Source organism: Triticum aestivum, chromosome 1A (genome assembly GCF_018294505.1).
Source record: "Triticum aestivum cultivar Chinese Spring chromosome 1A, IWGSC CS RefSeq v2.1, whole genome shotgun sequence".
Lineage (NCBI taxonomy): Eukaryota > Viridiplantae > Streptophyta > Magnoliopsida > Poales > Poaceae > Triticum > Triticum aestivum.
Window position 1 is genome coordinate 119,040,318 of NC_057794.1, and position 24,562 is coordinate 119,064,879.

A 24,562-nucleotide genomic window follows, 5' to 3' on the forward strand; every position below is an offset into this window, starting at 1 on the left:
AAAACTGCATTCCTGAATGGATTTCTGGAAGAAGAGTTGTATATGATGCAACCAGAAGGTTTTGTCGATCCAAAGGGAGCTAACAAAGTGTGCAAGCTCCAGCGATCCATTTATGGACTGGTGCAAGCCTCTCGGAGTTGGAATAAACGCTTTGATAGTGTGATCAAAGCATTTGGTTTTATACAGACTTTTGGAGAAGCCTGTATTTACAAGAAAGTGAGTGGGAGCTCTGTAGCATTTCTGATATTATATGTGGATGACATATTACTAATTGGAAATGATATAGAATTTCTGGATAGCATAAAGGGATACTTGAATAAGAGTTTTTCAATGAAAGACCTCGGTGAAGCTGCTTACATATTAGGCATTAAGATCTATAGAGATAGATCAAGACGCTTAATTGGACTTTCACAAAGCACATACCTTGACAAAGTTTTGAAGAAGTTCAAAATGGATCAAGCAAAGAAAGGGTTCTTGCCTGTGTTACAAGGTGTGAAGTTGAGTAAGACTCAATGCCCGACCACTGCAGAAGATAGAGAGAAAATGAAAGATGTTCCCTATGCTTCAGCCATAGGCTCTATCATGTATGCAATGCTGTGTACCAGACTTGATGTGTGCCTTGCTATAAGTCTAGTAGGGAGGTACCAAAGTGATCCAGGAGTGGATCACTGGACAGCGGTCAAGAACATCCTGAAATACCTGAAAAGGACTAAGGATATGTTTCTCATTTATGGAGGTCACAAAGAGCTCATCGTAAAAGGTTACGTTGATGCAAGCTTTGAGATTGATCCGGACGATTCTAAATCGCAAACCAGATACATGTTTACATTAAACGGTGGAGCTGTCAGTTGGTGCAGTTCTAAACAAAGCGTTGTAGCGGGATCTACATGTGAAGTGGAGTACATAGCTGCTTCGGAAGCAGCAAATGAAGGAGTCTGGATGAAGGAGTTCATATCCGATCTAGGTGTCATACCTAGTGCATCGGGTCCAATGAAAATCTTTTGTGACAATACTGGTGCAATTTCCTTGGCAAAGGAATCCAGATTTCACAAGAGAACCAAGCACATCAAGAGACGGTGCAATTCCATCCGGGATCTAGTCCAGGTGGGAGACATAGAGATTTGCAAGATACATACGGATCTGAATGTTGCAGACCCGTTGACTAAGCCTCTTCCACGAGCAAAACATGATCAGCACCAAGGCTCCATGGGTGTTAGAATCATTACTGTGTAATCTAGATTATTGACTCTAGTGCAAGTGGGAGACTGAAGGAAATATGCCCTAGAGGCAATAATAAAGTTATTATTTATTTCCTTATATCATGATAAATGTTTATTATTCATGCTAGAATTGTATTAACCGGAAACATAATACATGTGTGAATACATAGACAAACAGAGTGTCACTAGTATGCCTCTACTTGACTAGCTCGTTAATCAAAGATGGTTATGTTTCCTAACCATGAACAAAGAGTTGTTATTTGATTAACGGGATCACATCATTAGGTGAATGATCTGATTGACATGACCCATTCCATTAGCTTAGCACCCGATCGTTTAGTATGTTGCTATTGCTTTCTTCATGACTTATACATGTTCCTATGACTATGAGATTATGCAACTCCCGTTTGCCGGAGGAACACTTTGTGTGCTACCAAACGTCACAACGTAAATGGGTGATTATAAAGGTACTCTACAGGTGTCTCCAAAGGTACATGTTGGGTTGGCGTATTTCGAGATTAGGATTTGTCACTCCGATTGTCGGAGAGGTATCTCTGGGCCCTCTCGGTAATGCACATCACATAAGCCTTGCAAGCATTGCAACTAATGAGTTAGTTGCGAGATGATGTATTACGGAACGAGTAAAGAGACTTGCTGGTAACGAGATTGAACTAGGTATTGAGATACCGACGATCGAATCTTGGGCAAGTAACATACCGATGACAAAGGGAACAACGTATGTTGTTATGCGGTCTGACCGATAAAGATCTTCGTAGAATATGTAGGAGCCAATATGAGCATCCAGGTTCCGCTATTGGTTATTGACCGGAGACATGTCTCGGTCATGTCTACATTGTTCTCAAACCCGTAGGGTCTGCACGCTTAAGGTTTCGATGACAATTATATTATGAGTTTATGAGTTTTGATGTACCGAAGTTAGTTCGGAGTCCCGGATGTGGTCACGGACATGACGAGGAGTCTCGAAATGGTCGAGACATAAAGATTGATATATTGGACGGCTATATTCGGACACCAGAAGTGTTCCGGGTGATTTCGGAGAAAATCGGAGAGCCGGAGGGTTACCGGAACCCCCCCGGGAGAAGTAATGGGCCATATGGGCCTTAGTGGAGAGAGAGAGGGGCAGCCATAGGTGGGCCGCACGCCTCCTCCCCCTGGTCCGAATTGGACTAGGAGAAGGGGGGGCGGCGCCCCCCTTTCCTTCTCCCTTCCCACTTCTTTCCCCCTCCTAGTAGGAGTCCTACTCCTACTAGGAGGACTCCTCCTTGGCGCACCATAGAGGCCAGCCGGCCTCCTCCCCTTGATCCTTTATATACGGGGGCAGGGGGCACCCCTTGACACACAAGTTGATCCATGTGATCATATTCTAAGCCGTGTGCGGTGCCCCCTTCCACCATAGTCCTCGATGTAGCGGTGCTTAGGCGAAGCCCTGCGACGGTAGTACATCAAGATCGTCACCACGCCGTCGTGCTGACGGAACACTTCCCCGACACTTTGCTGGATCGGAGTCTGGGGATCGTCATCGAGCTGAACGTGTGCTAGAACTCAGAGGTGCTATAGTTTCGGTGCTTGATCGGTCGGGCCGTGGAGACGTACAACTACATCAACCAAACGCTTCTGTTGTCAATCTACAAGGGTACGTAGATCACACTCTCCCCCTCTCGTTGCTATGCATCACCATGATCTTGCGTGTGCGTACGATTTTTTTTGAAATTACTACGTTCCCCAACAGGGAGGTCGGGGCCGAGCGATGCATGGAGGTTTGCGCGTTTGTCTCATACACGTACGCATGTGTGTGCAAGGTGTTGCACTCTAACTGACCCGAGTGAGGCGTTGGACTCTAACTGAACCTGAGCAATTGTACTAGCTACGTTACTGAACTCGAGTGATCGATCCCTTGTTGTTAACTGAACCCGAGTGATTCCTTCGCTACTGTTGCTAACTGAGGCCGATCGAACCCTGCTGCCTCCTTCCCTTGATGTGTTGGGATCTACGGTAGGGTGCGTCGACTGCAAATTAAAATTTCCTACACGCAGAACAACCAAGAACATGCTACGGGAGATGGATCATAGTTCGTTACCACTAGACGCGCAGTGCCGTGCAGCAGAAGAAGAGTTGGGGCAGCGTGTCTGCATGGATCGTCTCCTCCTCGTCCGATCTCCCTCATACAACCGGTGGTCGGTTCCCCCGTACAGGTTCGCCGGAGCGACGCAAGTGCACCTCCTCTAACGGTATCCGCGCGTGTAGGAGGAACATCGTGCGGCGGACTACTAGGTCCGATCACACAACCGGCGGCGAGTGGAGGCGTCTATTCGCAACACATGCAAACCCTAGTGACAACGCCGAAGCGATAAGCCGCGTGAGTGTGCGGCACCTCCACTATATATATAGGCGTCTATCACGGGCTCAACACTTGGGCCTCTCACGGACCCTAAAGCCCATAAGTCTACTCGGCCACAATCCGAATACACCTCGGATCACATCCGACCAGTGTCCTCAAATCCGACCTCGTAGGTACCTTCCCTTAAGCGCGTGACCCCTTAGGTTCAAGTCGACTTGGTCGCAGTTCGGATCAACTCCAAACTGCACGGTTGGTAGCGGCCTCTAGCAAGGCATGGCAAACACCAAGCAGACTATGAAGCTGGTTAGCGAACCTATACATCACACTTCCATTCCTTTTGCCACACGATATATGTTGTCGAGCTCAAGGCGAGTCTGTCATCCTTGTGCTAGCCCGACCTCTTTCTCGTTCCAGTGATGCCGACCACAAACCAGATTATCTCATAATCCTTGTCGCATGGCCATGCTTATCCTGGTCGGATCACACGAGGGGCCCAGAGTATATCTCTCCTGATCGGAGGGGCAAATCCCATCTTGCTCGACCACGTCTCGCAGCATGGTTCTGGACAAACTCGAAACCTACCTTTATAACTACCCAGTTACGGAGTAGCATTCGGTCGGCCCAAAGCAAGTCTGTCACCATCCCGAGTACATGCGTCAGCTCAGGTCTTAGGACATAGAACATATGTTGTACTAGAGACTCATAGATGGCATATCGCTGCGTCTCATAGTTGGGTCTGTCTGACCCGGACCTTATCTCGACTCGGACCCGACTACGTCTAATCCGACCAGATCCTTCCAAGTCCATATTATCTGGTTAGCATCCAATGCTCCATGGCTAGTGGGACTAAGCCATTGACCGTGTCATATGCTAGTCTAGTTGGTTGCGCGTCCACACAGCCCTTTTGACTAGGGACCTTTTAGGACAGTCATCATACAATGCATAGTCCCACAAACAAGTCATGTACTTGCTGATACACATCATTGATAATGTCCAAGGACTATCTTTATTCATAAACACATAGGAAATATCATCATACATGATTGCCTCTAGGGCATATCTCCAACATGATGAACAATGAGCATTTCTGGGGGGTTTGGATGAATAGTTCCCGGTGGGGGTTGGTTGAACAGGACCCCGTGGTGTTGCCACTGGATGAATAGGACCCCGATCGATCGGGCTGGTTGGGGGTGGATGAACATGACCCCGTGGAGGGCTGGATGAACATGACCCCGTGGAGGGATGGTTTAATAGTAGCCAGTGGAGGGCTAGATGAACAGTAGCCCATGGATGGGTGGATGAACAGGACCCCGTGGAGAGGGCTAGTTGAACATTAGCCGGTGGAGGAGCGGTGGAGGCTGGATGAACAGGAGCCCGTGGATGAACAGTCGCAGGTAGAGGCTGGAGGAGGTCGACGGTGGATGAACAGTAGCCCGTGGAGGCAGTCGACGGTGGAGATGAACAGTATCCCGTGGAGTCCTGTTTTGCGGTACGCCACACCCCTCCCGATGAACAGGGCCCTTGTTTCGACCGTAGCAATCCAACACAAGTCTGTTTCCTCTGTTTTGCGGTATGCCACACCCCTCCAGATCAACAGGACCCTGTTTCGATCATAAGAGGTCCAAGAGAAGTCTGTTTCCTCCGTTTTGCGATATGCCAGACCCCTCCCGATGAACATGATCCCATTTCGACCATGGCTGATCGAACACAAGGCCGTTTCCTCTGTTCTGCGGTCCGCCAGGCATCGTTTTGATTGGTTGTTCCGTCCAAGCCGGTTGGCTCCCGACGACGACGACACAGTTTCTCCGTTCCGACCCAGCCATGTACACGAGTCCTGGCCGTACGTATGCGCGAGTAGGCATTCGAGACTCCGCCCGTATGTACATATGTGGCCGTATTTACTTTCGTGCACCCTAGCCGCTGTACGTATGTGTACACGATATTAACGGGACTGCGTGACATGCTACGTGCGCGCCTCTACTACGACACGTGCCCTTTCTTACATGACCACGGTTCATCGCTGCAGCCTGTAGACAGACCGATCGACCAGTGTGTACGTACACGTTCGTGACCAGAATGATAATGCTACATACGCTTCGACTAGGTGGGTCCCGACTGTCAGGCACTTCCTTGTGTGTGAAGATGTAGCTGGTGGGTCCCAGCAGTTAGGGGGCGAATCATTTTTTTGCCCGTAAAATGGACGCACTTCCTTGCGTGCAAAGATGTAGCTGGTGGGTCGCAGCAGTCAAGGGGCGAATCATTTTTTGCCCATAATATGGATGCACTTCCTTGCGTGCAAAGATGTAGCTGGTGGGTCCCAACAGTCAGGGGGAACGTTTTTTCATGAAATACGGTGGCCCGTCTGGTGAATCCCTGCTATCAGGTGGAGGAATCATTATTTTCTGCGTAATAAGGGGGCACTTCCTTGCTGCGGCCGTGGACCCAGCTGACAGCCTCTCCATGTACAATACTCTTCTGATGGAAGTCGTTCCTTGACCACATTGACCACGCCGCGTCGAGAGTACCACGGTGGTGGACGACGGCGAGGCCTAGGAAGGGGACGATGCAGAGCCGAGGAAGACGCGACAGTGGATGCCCACGTGGAGAGGAGTGAGGGTTCACTAGTTCGACTTCGGTGTGAGGCTGCTGTCGCCGTAGAATAACAGGGGGTGTGGGTGAGTGGAGGGATGGCCTGGCTAGCAGTGGGAGTAGTAGGGGGTGGTGAGGCCTCCGCGGCAGCATAGCCGACCACGGGAGGCAGGAGCAGGCGGCATGACCGGCGCTGCTTTGGGCGACTGGAGCAAGAATACCAGAGGTTGAAGAAGCACTACGGCCGTTGGATGGACATCGTGCGGTCACTGGAGCTAGAATCGTTCATATTGACTAAGTTCACAAAGCCCTCCATCCCTGTCAACTTAGTAGGCCCACAAGTCAGCCTCCCACTATGCTGGGTCCCAGCTAGCAGGGGGAGTATTCATTTTTTGTGCGTAATAAGGAGGCACTTCCTTGTGTGCGAAGATATAGCTGGAGGGTCCGAGCTGTCAGCAGGGGGAACGTTTTTTTTTTGCAAAATACAGAGGCCCTTCCGGTGGGTCACAGCTGTCAGGTGGAGGAATCATTATTTTGCGCATAATAAGGAGGCATTTCCTTGTGTTCGGCCGTGGACCCAGCTGTCAGCCTCTCCACATACCCTCCACTTTCGATGGTTGTCATTCGTTGACCATGTTGACCACGCCGCGCTGAGAGCACCAGGGCGGTGGACGACAGCGAGGCCTAGGAAGGGAACGAAACGGAGCCAGGGAAGAGCTGGAGTGGATGCCCATGCTGAGGGGAGTACGAGCGCTGACTGATCGGCTGCAGGGTGAGGCTGACGTCGCCGGAAAATAATAGGATGTGTGGGTGGGTAGAGGGATGGCCTGGCGACAACACAACCAGCCATGGGAGGAGGGAGCAGGTAGTCCCGCCGGTGCTGGTTCGGGCGGCTGGAGAAGGAAGATCGGAGATTGAAGAAGCACGGCGGCCGTTGGATGGACATCCAATAGTCACTGCTCTGTGTTGATTAAGTTGACAAAGCCTTGCGTACGCGTCAAATATTTTTTAGGACAGCGTCATCATGAACCTAGTAGGCCTAGAAGTCAGCCTCCAAATCTGTGGAAAACAGCATACAACCAATTAGCCATTATTTTCAATAATTTACAGCCCATTTGCTAATTCTTAAGGATATTTGAAGCCCATATTCTTTTTATTACCATTACAGACCATATATTCTGGTCACTGCTAAAAAAATTCAACGAAATCTTTCATATTTCGGTGGGGTCTGAACTCTTTTAATCACAAAATTTCAAGTCATGTTAAAAATAATTTTAGAAAAATTATATCAAAATAAAATTCAAAAAACAATTCTCTGCAAAAAAATGAATGAAATTTAAAATCTCAACTAGCAAGATGCCCATGCGTTGCACGGAACATGAAGATGCATTTGTATGAGTAGTTTATCTTGTGGGAGAAAAGACGATATTTTAATGTAATTTCCAGTTGGCTTAGGTTTTTATAAGAGTAGAGAGTAGAGAAATCCGTAAAAATGATATTTTAATGTAATTGTCGGCTGGCTTTGGTTTAAAAAATTACAGCCCATTTCTTACAACTTAGAGTCCATTTTCTGGGGAAGCCCATTTCTTACTACTTACATCCCTCCTCATCTTGAAATACTTGAACCCCAACAGGGCTGAGAAAAGCAAGTAGGCCTTGGTTTTGGTATTCTCCAAAAAAAGACTGGGCTAGCCATTTTCAGAAAGAAAAAAGATATCAACTGGGCTCTTCATGTGCTTAAATAAAAGCGTAAGCGTGGGCTAGACGGGCCACAGCCCCCACACAACGCGCAGTTGAGCTCCGTCTCTGAAACTAAAAAACAACTGGGCGAGCAGCTCGGTCCCTGGTGTTATCCGCTCATTTTGTAATTTTCTCGTTTATTGACTACATTGACAATGGCGGGGGACCTAGTTGTCAAACAATTAGGAGGAAGTATTCTTTGTCTTGTAATAACAAGGCACCTTCTTGCGTAATGCAACGACCCTGGTGGGTCCCTACTGTCAACCTCTCCATGTACAGTCATCTCCTGATTCCTCTTGGTTGTTGACCATGTTGACAACGCCAGACGACGGTGGGCACAGCGAGTGAACCAAGGCGAAGAACGACGGCGAGGCCTCGAACGGGAATGAACAGCAGCCGTGGAAGATGCGGCAGTGTAGTGGTAGGTGGAGGGGAGTGCGAGGGCAACAACATGCAACTCAAGTTTACAAACGGTACAAAAAGCCCAAGGATTAATTGTTCATCATATTTTTAGACAAAATCCATATTGAACATGGCAGTAACATCTAACCCAACCACTCGTTTTTGCAGTCACAGACAAATGGATCGGTCTAATCCATAAAATCAACATCCCGTGAAAAAAAATTATTTCAGGATGACTACAACTTGTTGTAAATAGAAGCCGAGCATGTTTAGAAGCCCATTTGTGTACCTGAAACTTCTTTTTTGCTATTCAATATGTCCATCCGTGAGAAATCTCTTGCGATAAAACTTAAGCCTCATGAACAATAGTAACCTCGCATTCAATAGGAAGAATGTGACAAAGCTTCTGTTTGCCTGGTTGGATGCCTATCCTTCCATTGTTATTGTCCACAAACGAATTTCATGAGAACTGAGAAAATCCTGGTGCTTATTACGCCAACAATTGGTTATACGTTTTTCTCCATGTGGTTGTAGTACCTAAGTAGACATGAAGATTTGAAAACATTTAAAGCCTGAAAAAAGAGTATGTCGAAAGAGCAACAACTGAACGATTAATTTTAGTACAATATATATGGTCTTTCAATGTGCATGAAATCATCACCTTTATATATGAATTCTGCAAAGACCGAAAGCATCGCATCAAGCCAATAATTATGTTCAGATCATAACTAAACATTCCGATATATTAGTACCCAGCAGCATTGATAGGCTATCCATGGACGAACTCTTCATTGAGCATATGACATAATATTAGTACCCAAAGTGTACTCCAAGATGATATAAAACTTATGTGCACAAATGAAAAATGCAGCTTATGATTACAAATGTGTAGATGATAATATACGGTACCTGAAAAAGTGAGGAGCCAAACACCAACTTGTTGTGATCATCAAACAGGGCACTAATTAGACCCAAGGTCTCCAATTTGGGCGCAGAGACGACAATTATAAAAATCATCAAGGAGCAACCTTTGAAGTGAAGGGGCATCTTCGATGATGAGATGCTATCCTTCAAAACAAATTCCAATGCTTTTAAGGTGAGGCGACTTTATTTGGAGACAACTGATAGGGATTTCAATTTCCAAAACAATCAGCAAGCGCTCCAGGGCAGGGCAACTGGAGTGGATGATGCTGTGCAGTGAGGCCTCTGACAGATAAACCACCACAAGCAAAAGTTTTTTTTAGCAGTGGGAGTCGAAGCATTTGTACCATATCATCTGGTAGATGGCACCGGGCGAAGGTGGCGGTGTGGAGAGAGGAGGAAAACCACGAGATGGACAACGGTGGTGTGGACACGAATTCTTGGTGTGTTCATGGTATGGAACTTTCATGGTAATGGTAGAACTCAAACTGCTGGAGTTTTCCGAATTCAGGGGATGTCAGCCAAGCGTCCACCATGTCGGGTATGGACAGTAGGTAACGTGTCAGGATGTAGAGGCATTGAACGGGGCCCTGCTGGTGAGAGGAGACGATGGCTCTGAGGAGATCAAATTCAGGAAGGACAGATATCTGATGACATTTGAGATTGAGGGGCGCGGTGCGCCATAGAGGACGCCACCGAGTTGAGAGGACTTGTGTGCGGCAGCAATCCTTGGTGGGGAGAAGCCAGATGATCCCCTCAAGGATGACGTCTGGGAGATCGCTTATGCGGTCCACTGGAGATTCTACCGGTTCCTCAGATCTAGGTGGGTGGGTGGGTGGGGGGGGGCTCGCCGCTTCCCTCGCGCTACCGGGTGTGGGATCTACAACCGGCGTCACCGCTGGCAGGAGCCTCATCTTCTTGGCACTGGGGCCAGCCGACTCCATTTTCCTTGTGGGCGTCATGCCAAGCTCATGGGTTTGAGCAGAGTAGCCAGAGACGAGCCTAGTGGCAGTGTGAGTGGGGAAGAAGGAGGGCTGGGGTTTTCTATAGGAATAGAAGAAGAGGAGCATATGTTTACTGTACGAGTGAGGAAGAAGGTGAGCGGGGGTTTTCTATACGAGTGAGTAAGATGGGGAGCGGGGCGAATTGGGGGGCGACGGAAGCGGGAGAGTCCAGCGAGCTGCAGTATAAGTGGAAGCAAGGAGGAAGGAGGGTTTTTCTGGGATCACCCCCTCTTTAAGAAATATGGGCTTATCCTCGCAAAAAACAAAAACAAATGGGCTTTAAGATGGATAGGCTTTTGTATCGGCCCAGTCGGCTGCCCGTGTTTCGTACTGGAGGGCCTTGTGCTAGCGGTAGCCCAAGACACTCTCCAGCTTATTGCCCATTCGAAATAAAAAAGAGACGCCTCCAGCTTATGGCTACTCATCGGTAACCTTTTTCAACTTGGCATCCACCAAATTAGAGGATGCGGTACTAGATGTAGACACTCACACTGGTCGCGTAGCGCGGCAAAGTGAGGTGTCAAATAACAGGTCTACAATATACTTACTAGATTGTGAAGGTTCACAGGCTAGTCAACATTCACATTAAACTAAGCTTCAGAAGATATGGTATGCATACTAACATTCAGAAGAACAAAAGTTTAGCATGTTTATGCATCTCAATGATTCACCATACTATACCCAATACAAAGCTGTGAGAAGGTGTGGAAATAAAGAAAACCGGTTGATGTTTCTGTGAGCAAAGGGCCTCCCTGCGCACGCATTAATTTCCTGGGCATGCTTGTTTCTTCTCAATGTTGCGAGCACTTTGAGCATGTTGGAAACTCCACAGCTAGCTAGTTGCCTCATCTTGCAATTGATGCTGAGATATTTGCAACAAACACATGAGGCAATAGAGATGACTCAACATGGGTCCATATTGTGCAGTTCTCCTGAAATCATCTTCATTGTCCTTAATATGAAATGATAGGAAAACAATAGCTATACTTAAACGGTGTTGCAAAACAATAGGACATATCAATAGCTCGGCATGACAAAACATGATCATCTGGACGAAGGGGATACTGGCCTGCCTGAGGAACATTATATATAATTTCATAAATCCTTAGTTGATTTCCACCTTCGGCTACACTGCTTGTAGGCTCCTCCACACATGACAGGATCGTTCCGCACTTCAATCAGCAAGTCAACATACGAATAAGCTTATTTCATCTTGCGGTGGTCATTGTACCTAGTTACGAATGTAGGAATACCTGGAGCACCATGAGGTTAGCTGACAATAGGTAGATGCAGCCATATAAATTTTGTGCAGTGCTACCAAAATTGAGGTTTGTATCCCTTCCCGTTATGACAATTCTTCTTGAAGTTGGTAGAATGTGGCGACTTGTTCTTTGCATCAAACTTGCCTCTCCCCTGAGATTTGTTCTTGTTGTTTTGGGGCTGGTTGGGATGAAAGTTCTTCTCGTGTACCATGTGCACACTAGAAGCTCCCTCAGCGACCCGAGCACGTGTGTCTTTTGCTCCCGCCTTCTCTTCAAAATCAAGTGCTAATGAGATCCGAAATGGAAAACTCATGTCTCTTGTTTTCCAGAGAAGTAGCAAAATTGTTCCACGAAGGTGGAAGCTTGGCAATGATGGTCCCAGAAATAAATTTGTCCAGCAACACACACTTAAAGTACTCAAGTTCCTTAGCGAGTGACAGTATCTCACGAGTCTGCTGAACAACAGAGCGCTCATCAGTCATCTTGTAGTCACATAATTTCTCCATGGCGTAAACTCGTTGCCAGCACCCGAGGCCCCAAACGTGGCCTCGAGTGCAGCCCACATGTCTTTGCCACAGTCAAACGACATATATGAATCCACAATGGAATCATCAAGAACACTCAGCAGGGCAGCTTTGAAGAGGATTTCCATGTTCTCAAAAGCTTCCTGCTGTGTAGGATTAAGATCGCCCTCAGGCTTACCCTTAGTGGCGTCATAGCAGTACATGATTTGAAACCAATATGCTATTCTTGTGCGCCACCTTTTATATTGGACCCCCTTAAAAGTAGGCGGCTTCAAAAGCGTAGCAAAACAACTCGGAGTAAATTGCCTATAATCAGGTTTCTGGATTAGATTGTTGAATATATGAGCAATTTACTATGAGATTTAATCTGAATCAACAGTAAATAGATCATGACGACAATTGCAAATATCAAAGTAATGATGCAGACTAAACCAGGAGGACAGAATCACATACTGTACAACGGGACCAGAACCGATGTGGTTGATGTTGTCACTCATGTCATTGATGAAGAAGTTACCGAGGTCTGGGAAGAAGGCTGTCGTTGAGGAAGTCGTCGCTGGCAACAGTCGCATGAGTGTGCTCCCCAAAACCCTGATCGCCCCCTCCCGTACAGGATCACAAAAGGTGGGGTTCGGAGGACTGTTGTCCCTTCTCGCGGTGCACGTTAGAAGGAGGGATGCGGAAGAATTGCGTGATGGCGCTAAGATTTGGAACGGTGTGAAACCATATGATACAGCGGCGGATAGGGTAGAGCCTATCAGGTTGGTCGTGCGAGTAAGACCAAGTATAATAGTACTCCCTCTATCTCGGTTTACATGGCATGCACGTCATTCTAGGTTGAGAATTTAACTAGCTATATATGTATTATATGTGATGAAAAATATATGTTTAGAAACTACATCCGCTTAAGAATCCAATGATATACTTTTGGTGACATATAACTCATATTTAGTTAGTCAAGTGGATGATCTGGAACTACGTGCACGCCCTCTAAACTGAGAAGGAGGGAGTAGGCCTTTGGCCCAAACCCCACATCCAAGTCGATAATAGCCCCACTATTCAAAAGAATCAGAAACATCTGAGTAATTAAGGCGCCTGTTAAATATTAATTAATGACTTAATAAATTTTCCGACCAACAAAAATATAGACCACGTGCATAGCTTTTGTCCTTGGACATGCTCATTCCCAAAGAGCGTGCGTGTAGGTTTCCTATTATCATGCTCATGCAAATGCTAGAATAGATCACATTATAAAGTAGTGCAACTCACACTCACCTACTCCCTCCTTCCATCTATATAGGGCCTAATGCGTTTTTCGATGCTAACTTTGACCAAATGTTAGAGCAATAATATATGACATGCAACTTACACAAAGCATACGGTCAAATTCATACATGAAAGGACCTTCTAATGATATAATTTTTACATTATACATCTCATGTACTATTAATCTTGTCAATAGTCAAAGGCGGTCTTCAAAAATGCATTAGGCCCTATATAGATGGAAGGAGGGAGTAGCAGTATGGGACTAAAATTCAGCCCCACTCACACCACACTTAGAGCATGGTTAATAGTATAGCCAACATCCGGCTATATGAAGTTGACACATCATCTAGAACCAACCTAATAGCCTACTAGTACAATAGTTAGTCCCTTTAGTATAATACTATATCATTAATAGTGGCCCTACCTTTTGTCTCACAAAGTATGTTGGAGCTCCTGCTACAACCGGCTACAAGTTTATAACCCGCTTCTCTTCTCTCTCCTCTTCTCTCTCCTTCAACTAAGCACAAATACTATATTGAAATCCTTATAGCCTGCTAATGTCATCTAATTGTAGTACTTTCTCTAAAGTTACTCTCAACTATGTAGTCTGAAATTCCGGGCGTGCAGCGGGCGGTGCCCTCTCGGTCGACGCGCCGCTTCAACGGCGGAAGCAGTGAGAGGTCGCGTCGCCCTGACTTGCCATCAATATGGAGCGGCGGGCATAGCTGGTGTTGTGGATCTAATACTGACAGTAGAATGGGGGGTAAGTATGAGGAGGCAAGATCCTAGCTACGGAGGAGTTGTACGCACGAGTTTACGAGTTCAGGCCCTTCTCAGAGGAAGTAACAGCCCTACGTCTCGGAGCCCTGAGGCGGTTGACTAAATATATGTGTGTGAATTACAGAAAGTGCGAACCCTTGTCCCAGAGGAGGGGGTGGCTTATATAGAGTGCGCCAGGACCCCAACTCCCCTCCGTTACACAGGGTTCAATGCTCATAAAGGAAAGGCGTTACTGGTAACGTCTACAGTAAAGTGTCATAAATGCTCATAATGCTATGGTTTAAGTCCTAACTGTTGCAGAGTGGAGGGTTCCTCATCTTCTGGTGGTCGAGTGTCTTCAAGGTGGTCGAGTGAGCGCATCTCCACAGTCGAGTGGATGATGGTTTCTCTTCGACTTCTTCTAATTCTTTGAAGAGATGTCCTTGGGGAGGGTATGTTGGACTGGTCCATGACCCTACACTAGGTACATAGCTTCATCATTAGCCCCCGAATGGATCAGGGTTTGAGTGAGGAAGGGGTTGAGAACACTTCCGACCCACTCTTTATGCTATGAATATGCCTTGTCTTGGAACAATGAGTTGGGGTGACGACGTCGACTCCTTTCTCAATCGCCTTGGCCCATTCTTGGTTGTTGTCGAGTGAACTTTCACGGTAAAATTCTGAATGATGACGTAGAGGGGTTTTGTCTTCAGTCTGAGAGGTTGTTCTGCTCTCCGCGGATCTCGCGGGATTCAAATTTTTGGGAAGTGCGCCAGACGGGCGGAACCGAGGTCATCGGGACGGATTAGGAAAGTCTCCTCGATCCCCGCGCTACCTTTTTTGCCACGTACTGCGCGCGCGACTGTTGTGGGATTTGTTTAGATCGCTTGGGTCCACCAGTCAGCCACTCGGTGATAGGCCTTATAAAAGGTCTCAGGCCAGGCCTCTGCTCCGCACGCTCCCATTCTTTCTTCTCTTTCTCCTGACCCCTCTGCCACTCTCGCTTCCGCCTCGTCGCCGGACCTCTGCTCGAGCTCGATCCACCACCATGGGGAAGGAGAAGACGGCGGCGCTGGAACGCGCGAAGAAGGCGACCACGAATGCGAAGGGCAAGCGGACCAGCCGGGGCGGATCCTCGTCGAGGTCCGGCCTGCCGGTGGGCTGGATCCAGGGCGATTGGATCCGCTCAGTAATCACACAGGATGACCTCGACGACCTGGTGGAGGGGGGATTGATTCCTCACAAGTCGGCTCAGCTCTCGAGGGACGAAACCGAGCCGCAGCCTAGAGAGGGTGAGTGTGTCCTCCTCGCAACCCACATAGATCACGGATTCTCACTGCCTCCCCACCCTTTCTTCCGGGGTTTTTTGAACTTCTTTGGGGCTCAGCTCCACCATTTCACTCCGAACACCATAGTCTATCTGGCTGCTTTCATGACCATGTGCGAAAACTTCTTGGGATATCGACCGCACTGGGGGCTTTTCAAACACATCTTCACTTGCCGTTCCCAGTCAGTCAAAAAGGCCAAGTCGAGTGACGAGAGGACGCGGGTGATCCAGATGTGCGGTGGTCTGGGGATCCAGATGAGGAGCAAGAGTACTTTCCCAGCCATGATCCTTCCTGACTCGGTCCGGGGCTGGCAGTCGACTTGGTTCTACTGCAAGGATCAGCCAACCCCTGGCCAGCCGACTGGACTTCCTCCTTTCTCCTTGGCTCGAGTGGAGAAGCCTGCTCCCCTGAAGGTAGTTCCAGAAGAGAAGGCGCAGGTCAAGGTGCTGGTTGAACGGGTCATCCATCTTGTCCGCGACGGAGTGACCGGGATGGATCTGCTGGAGGTCTTTCTCGGTCGACGCATCCAACCTCTTCAGGCGCGCGATCATCCGATGTGGATGTACTCTGGGCTCGAGGATACCACTCGGATCCACCCGAAGGAGGTCAGCGAGGATATCTTGGAGAACTGGTTGAGGGGAATCACTGGCAACAAAGACAACCCTCGGGGGTCCAGGAGGGTGATTCCATTCGACAGCTCGCACCAGCCGGAGCAGGTATATTTCTGTTTTATCAAGTATCTTTCTGATTCACCATGTGATGTCCCATTCGTGGTCGATTGAATTTCCTTTGATTGTTATCCTTTCAGGCCCTCATTGAAATGTACTCGATTCCCAACAGAGTGCAGGACCCAGGCGCTGAGGAAGAAGGGAGCGGGGGCGAGAACGGCGAGGAGCATTCGGAAGCCGAGGAGGATGAGGAGAGCGAGGAATCGACTGATGAGGAAGAAGTCGACTCGCCTCCTCGCAGGGAGAGGAAGTCCAAGCACACTCATGACCCGACAAGCGCTCCGGACTTGGTGGCTACGCCAATCGGGCAGTCCTCGAAGCGCCCCAGGACGTCTTCCCCGACGCCGACTGAGAAGGCTCCAAAGCAATCCAAGGTCGCGCCGCTCCCAGCGCCGAAAGTGCCGAAAGCCATCTCTTCCAAACCGCCCAAAGCTTTGCCCCGGATCAAAGTGACCGTTCCTACTATCTCCGGGTAACCATCTGACTCGTCCTTTATGTGGATTCAATTAACTGGGTGTAACCGATTGAATGTGGGCTTTTGCAGTGCTGCTACGTCAGGGACCTCTTCATACCAATACCGGGACGAGGAAATGGAGGATGCGGTAACCTCCAACCCAGGTATAAACTCTTACGATTTTGATTCTTGATTCTTTTAGGGTCGAGTGGTTCAGTCAGGGTCGAATGATCTATCTTGCAGCCCCACCCAACATCATTGATCTTCCGGATGACGATGAAGATGTGGCTCCTAAGCCTAGGAGGAGCAAGAAGGTAGCATCTGGCAGGGTGGCTTGGCAAGAACCAACTGGAATGCCTCCCATCCGTCAAGCTGAAGACGCGGGCAGGGCCACTGTGACATTCGCTGCAACCTTGTCGAGTGGGCATCCCACGTGGCCGACCGCACCTGTGGTTCCTTCGACTATCCAACTCCACGCCACAGAGCTTTAAGCAGCCGCACCTAGGTCGTCTGCACACTTTTTCACCAGCTACCCCGTCCCAGACAACCAGTCGGAAGCGGCTGCGGAAGCCATCCGACAGGCTGATATGATGATGGAGCGGGTGAACATAGTGCACGAGAGCAGTCAGGCTGCTTACGACGCTAGATGTCTAGGTGAGTATACTCTCCAACTGCTTTTGTTCTTGAAAAATCTTCTTCTGCACAATCTTCTATTGTTTGCGTAGAATTAGAGCACCCACTGGGTGTCGCTGTCGTTTTTGGTAGCTTCGTTCTTCCACTCGGTCTGGGCGAGTGGGACCAGAACTGGTGGGGGCACGCTAAGTGCACCCACTGGGTGTAGTCCCCGAGACCGCGGTCGACTGTTGGCAGTCGACTGTGGTCTAAGTTCTTCCTTCTTGACGGTGCAATTGTTCTCTCTTTTCCTCTTTTTTTACTCCTTGCACTCGACTCCGGTGGGCTGGTCGAGTAGGATCAAAACCGGTGGGGGCACGCCAAGTGCACCCACTGGGTGTAGTCCCCGAGACCACGGTCGACTGTTGGCAGTCGACTGGGGTCTGAACAGCTTGTTGTCCTCTTCTTTAGGTTTTATTCACTCGGAAATGAACTCCCTTCGATCCTATCGGTTGATCTGTCTTTTGCCTTCTGCAGAAGTCTCTTACCCTTATTTCCAAGTTTGCCGAACTCGAAGAGAAGCAGAGGCAACTCAACTTAGACTTGGAATTGGCCCAACAAAATCTAAAAAAAGCTCAAGACGAGGCCGCTGGTATGGAAGGTAACTGATTGTCGACTAAATTTCAATATATCTCTTTGATCTCTTCTTTGATTCGATTACTTCTTTTGCAGAGAAAATGAAGTTGGCTCTGGACAAGAAGGATTCGGACCTCGCCGCCGCGCAAAAAGAAGCCCAAGACAAAACCGCTCTCACAGACAAGAAGCTTGCTTCAATCGGAACGCTTGAAGGAGAGGTGAATAAACTGAAATCTTGTCTTAATGAAGCTAACCGCGAAGTGACCAGCCTGAAGAACGACAAGGTCGTCCTGAACAAAAAGTTGGAGTCTGCGATCCGCAAGAGGAATGACACAGAAGCTTATCTAAGGACCCTCGCCAAGAAGCTATATCTCGCGCTGGAAGGTATTTCTTTTAATCCGACTGCGTTGATGCTTGCAATTGGGTCTTGCTCAGTTGATGGACTGACTTTTGGCTGCAGAACTCTGCCAAGACTTCGACGAAGAAACTGGAAGGGTCGAGACAGGTCTGGACCCTATCGCTTCCCCAGTCTGCGACAAAACTGCGATGAACATGCTCCGACTGGAGTCCCGTATCGCCAGCGCCACAAGCTACCTCGTACGCCTGAAGGAGGTTGTCTCTTGAATCGACTCGACGCTATGGCCGGGTGCGACGCTTCAGAATGATCTGGAATCTCTGATTACTGGTCTGAACAAGATCCCTGACCGAGTGCAAGAATGGAAGAAATCCTCCGCCCGGTGTGGTGCTGATGTGGCGCTGTCCTTGGTGCGAGTCCATTGCCAGGAGGCTTGTGAAGACAAGCTGGCTGCGATCAAAGTTGCTAACACCAAAAAGCACGACTTCCTGTCCTTCATGGAGACTTTCATTGCTGCCGCCACTCGGATCGCTGATGGGATCGATCTGGACTCATTCGTGGAGCCCGCCAGCCCTCCTCCGGCCGAGTGAACAATCTAATGAAACTTGGATACGCTTTAAATTTGCCTCAGAATGCCGAGTGGTTTCTGTAACCGTTAAACTCCTTCGGCTTGGTGCCCGAATACTTTTGATTCGCTGCTTGGAACCTTTTAGGATTTATTTGAATTTGGTTTATCTCCGAATGTGCTTGTGTTTGCCTCCGGATGGACTTTGCTCACTGCACCTCGTCGCCCTTGCGGATAGGGATGGAGCGGACATTGTTTTTGTGCCGCAGCTCCGAAGGAGAAGGTTGCAGTCGACCTGCACCTCGTCGTCCTTGCGAATGGGGATGGAGCGGATGTTGTATTCGTGCCGCAGCTCCGAAGGAGAAGGTTGCAGTCGATCTGCACCTCGTCATCCTTGCGGATAGGGATGAAGCGGACATTGTATTTGTGCCGCAGCTCCGAAGGAGAAGGTTGCAGTCGACCTGCACCTCGTCGTCCTTGCGGATAGGAACGGGTCTCAAACTTAGGCGAGTACTGGACTGCAGCTAAGCCCCCGAGTGGGAGGATTGCTCTCCATTCGGTAGGATTTTTCCAAACTTAGGCGAGTGCTGGACTGTCGTTAAGCCTCTTAGTGAGAGAACTTAGGCGAGTGCTCGACTGCAGCTAAGCCCCCCGAGTGGGAGGATTGCTCTCCACTCGGTAGGGTTTTTTCAAACTTAGGTGAGTGCTGGACTGCCGTTAAGCCTCTTAGTGAGAGAACTTAGGCGAGTACTCGACTGCAGCTAAGCCCCCGAGTGGGAGGATTGCTCTCCACTCGGTACGATTTTTTCAAACTTAGGCGAGTGCTGGACTGCCGTTAAGCCTCTCAGTGAGAGAACTTAGGTGAGTACTCGACTGCAGCTAAGCCCCCGAGTGGGAGGATTTCTCTCCACTCGGTAGGATTTTTCAAACTTAGGCGAGTGTTGGACTGCCGTTAAGCCTCTTAGTGAGAGAACTTAGGCGAGTGCTCAACTGCAGCTAAGCCCCCCGAGTGGGAGGATTGCTCTCCACTCAGTAGGGTTTTTTCAAACTTAGGCGAGTGCTGGACTGTCGTTAAGCCTCTTAGTGAGAGAACTTAGGCGAGTACTCGACTGCAGCTAAGCCCCCAAGTGGGAGGATTGCTCTCCACTCGGTAGGATTTTTTCAAACTTAGGCGAGTGCTGGACTGCCGTTAAGCCTCTTAGTGAGAGAACTTAGGCGAGTACTCGACTGCAGCTAAGCCCCCGAGTGGGAGGATTGCTCTCCACTCGGTAGGATTTTTTCAAACTTAGGCGAGTGCTGGACTGCAGTTAAGCCTCTTAGTGAGAGAACTTAGGCGAGGACTCGACTGCAGCTAAGCCCCCGAGTGGGAGGATTGCTCTCCACTCGGTAGGATTTTTTCAAACTTAGGCGAGTGCTGGACTGCCGTTAAGCCTCTTAGTGAGAGAACTTAGGCGAGCACTCGACTGTAGCTAAGCCCCCGAGTGGGAGGATTGCTCTCCACTCGGTAGGATTTTTTCAAACTTAGGCGAGTGCTGGACTGCCGTTAAGCCTCTTAGTGAGAAAACTTAGGCGAGTACTCGACTGCAGCTAAGCCCCCGAGTGGGAGGATTGCTCTCCACTCGGTAGGATATTTCAAACTTAGGCGAGTGCTGGACTGCTGTTAAGCCTCTTAGTGAAGAACTTAGGCGAGTTCTCGACTGCAGCTAAGCCCCCCGAGTGGGAGGATTGCTCTCCACTCGGTAGGATTTTTTCGAACTTAGGCGAGTGTTGGACTGCCGTTAAGCCTCTTAGTGAGAGAACTTAGGCGAGTGCTCGACTGCAGCTAAGCCCCCGAGTGGGAGCATTGCTCTCCACTCGGTAGGATTTTTTCGAACTTAGGCGGAATGGATTCGCGACTAAGCCCCCGAGTGGGAGGATTGCTCTCCACTCGGTAGGATTTTTTCGAACATAGGCGGAACGGATTCGCGACTAAGCCCACCCACTTGGGGATTTCAGGAGTAAATAAGAACAACACAATTGAATGAGAGAACCGTAAGCTCTTGTCTTTGATAAACGAATTACAAAAGGTGTTGCTTATTACATTTTATTCGAACGAGTGTTTAAGTATAAAAGGGGCGGAGCAGCTCCGCGTTCCAAGCCCGTGGCTCATCTTTCTGATGCTCGATATTGTAAAGATGGTATGCTCCATTGTGGAGAACTTTGGTGACGATGAAGGGGCCTTCCCAAGTTGGAGCGATCTTGTGTGGTTTCTGCTGATCCACTCGAAGAACCAAGTCTCCTTCTTGAAAGGCTCGACCCCTCACATTCCTGGCGTGGAATCGACGCAAATCTTGCTAATAAATGGTCGAGCGGATCAAGGCCATCTCTCTTTCCTCCTCTAAGAGATCAACTGAATCTTGCCGGGCCTGCTCTGCTTCCACTTCGGAGAAGAGTTCAACTCGGGGTGCATTGTGGAGCAAGTCACTTGGCAAAACAGCTTCGGCTCCATAGACTAAGAAGAAAGGAGTTCTCCCAGTCGACCGATTAGGAGTTGTCCTTAAACCCCACATAACTGACGGAAGTTCATCAACCCAAGCACCTGCTACGTGTTTGAGATCACGCATCAGTCGGGGTTTCAGTCCTTTGAGAATTAGGCCATTGGCTCTTTCTGCTTGTCCGTTCGATTGCGAGTGAGCAATAGAAGCATAGTCGACTCGAGTGCCCTGAGAGGCGCAGAAAGCTCTGAACTCATCAGAATCGAAGTTCGATCCGTTGTCTGTGATGTGATGTGTGGGACTCCATATCTGAATGTCAATTCTCTGATAAAACTGACAGCGGTGCTAGCGTAGAGGTTCTTTATAGGTTTAGCTTCGATCCATTTGGTAAACTTGTCGACTGCAACGCGCACGTGAGTGAAGCCGCTTTTGCCGGTTCTCAGCGGTCCAACCATATCCAGTCCCCAAACAGTGAAGGGCCAGACGAGGGGGATGGTCTTCAGGGATGACGCTGGCTTGTGAGACATATCGGAGTAAAATTGACAGCCTTCACATTTGTCGGCTATATCTTTCGCCATCTCATTTGCTCGAGGCCAATAGAAACCAGCTCGGTATGCTTTAGCCACGATGGCCCGAGAGGACGCATGGTGACCACAGGTCCCCGAGTGGTGTCATTGAGGATCATCCGACCTTCTTCTAGTGTTATGCACTTCTGACCGACTCCAGTCACACTTTCTCTGAACAGCTGCCCTCTTATCACAGTAAAAGCTTTGGATCGACGGATGATCTATCGAGCTTCTTCTTCATCCTCTGGGAGCTCTTTCCTGAGGATATATGCAATGTAGGGCACCATCCAGTCAGGGGTAATGGCCAGAACCTCCATGATCAGGTCGACCACAGCTGGGACTTCGGCTTTAGTCGGATCCGTGGCGCTCTTAGGTTGCGGAGGCTCTTCAGTGAAAGGGTCTTCCTGAACTGTCGGCGTGTGAATATGCTCCAAGAACACATTGCTGGGAATGGCTTCTCTCTTGGAACCTATCTTTGCCAATTCATCGGCTGCTTGGTTTTTCAATCGGGGGATGTGGTGGAGTTCTAACCCCTCGAACTTCTTCTCAAGCTTTCTCACCGCGTTGTAGTAACCAGTCATGGCTGGACTTCTGACGTCCCACGCCTTCATCACTTGATTAACTACCAAATCTGAGTCGCCATAGACCATGAGGCGACGGACGCCGAGTGAGATGGCCATGCGCAACCCATACAGGAGTGCTTCATATTCTGCTTCATTGTTGGAGGAATCAAAGTGAATCTGGAGGACATATCTGAGCTTGTCCCTCGGGGGGATACCAGAACTACTCCAGCACCAGAACCGTTCAACATCTTGGATCCGTCAAAGAACATGGTCCGGTGCTCAGAGTGAACTTGAGTCGGCAGTTGCTGTTCGATCCACTCGGCGAGGAAATCTACTATTGCTTGGGACTTGATAGCTTTCTTTGCCTCAAAATTGATATCCAAGGGAAGGAGTTCAATCGCCCACTTTGCCACTCGACCAGTTGCATCCCTGTTGTGCAGAATCTCTGACAATGGGGCGTCGCTGATGACTGTAACAGAGTGATCTGAGAAGTAGTGTGCAACCTTCTTCGTGGTCATGTAAATTCCATAGATAAGCTTCTGATAGTGAGGATATCTCTGCTTTGACGGGGTCAGGACTTCAGAAATATAATAAACTGTGCGTTGAACTTTGTACGCTTTTCCTTCTTCTTCCTGCTCGACCGTAAGTACTGTACTAACGACTTGTCTAGTGGCTGCTATATAAAGCAAAAGAGGCTCTTTGCTGATTGGAGCAGCAAGCACCGGCTGGGTGGAAAGCAGGGCTTTTAGCTCTGCAAATGTTGTATCAGCATCTGGAGTCCACTCGAACTTATCTGACTTCTTCATTAGTCGGTAAAGAGGCAGTGCCTTTTCACCGAGGCGAGAAATGAATCGACTTAGGGTGGCCAAGCAACCAGTAAGCTTCTGGACATCATGCACATGCACAGGGCGTTTCATTCGGAGTATAGCGCCTACTTTCTCTGGGTTAGCATCGATTCCTCGTTCGGAAACAAGAAAACCGAGTAACTTTCCGCCTGGAACTCCAAACATGCACTTTGATGGATTGAGCTTGATATCATACCTTCTGAGGTTGGCAAAGGTTTCAGCGAGGTCGGTCAACAGGTCGGAACCTTTACGTGACTTGACCACAATGTCATCCATGTATGCTTCCACATTCCAACTGATCTGAGTGAGTAGGCACTCCTGAATCATCCGCATAAATGTGGCTCCGGCATTCTTCAAGCCGAATGGCATTGTGACATAACAGAAGCATCCAAATAGGGTGATAAAGTTGTCTTTATTTCATCGGGTCCGTACAGACGGATCTGGTGGTACCCGGAGTAGGCATCCAAAAAGGACAAACGCTCGCACCCAGCAGTCGAATCGACTATCTGATCGATGCGAGGGAGAGGGAAGTGATCTTTCGGGCAGGCCCAATTGATATGCTTCAAATCGATGCACATGCGGAGTGAGTCATCTTTCTTTGGGACCATGACAACATTGGCTAACCACTCGGAGTGGTAAATCTCTCTGATAATGTAACACCCCGGATATGATTTACCCAATATGTACTCCAACTCTTGCCGTTTCTGGCTTTATGTTATTTTATTTTTCTCGGGTTCAGGTTTTTGTCTCCGTGTGTTGTTCTCGTTGTCATGCATCTCATATCATGTCATCATGTGCATTGCATTTGCATACGTGTTCATCTCATGCAATCGAGCTTTTTCCCCGTTGTCCGTTTTGCTTTCCGACGCTTCGTTCTCCTCCGGTGGTCATTTCTACCTTTCTTTCGTGTGTGGGGATTAAACATTTTCGGATTAGACCGAGACTTGCCAAGCAGCCTTGGTTTACTACCGGTAGACCGCCTGTCAAGTTTCGTCTCATTTGGACTTCGTTTGATACTCCAACGGTTAACCGAGGGACCGAAAAGGCCTCGTGTGTGTTGCAGCCCAACACCCCTCCAAGTTGGCCCAAACCCACCAAAACCTTCTCCATCACCTAGAGCGTTCGATCACAATCGCGTGGCCGAAAACCGCACCTCATTTGGACTCTCCTAGCTCCCTCTATGCCTATTTAAAGACCCCTCCTCGAAAATCCGGATCTCCCCCGTTCGAAACCCTAGTTCCAGCACCTCCGCGCGGCCGGACACGTCCGGTCCGGCCGGACAAAATCGCCCCGCCAACCACGAGCCGCCACGTGGGCAGCCGCGCCCACATCGCTGCCTCCTCCCGCCGCCGGCCCGCTCGGCCGGCGAGGGGCCCTCCCGGGCCCGGGT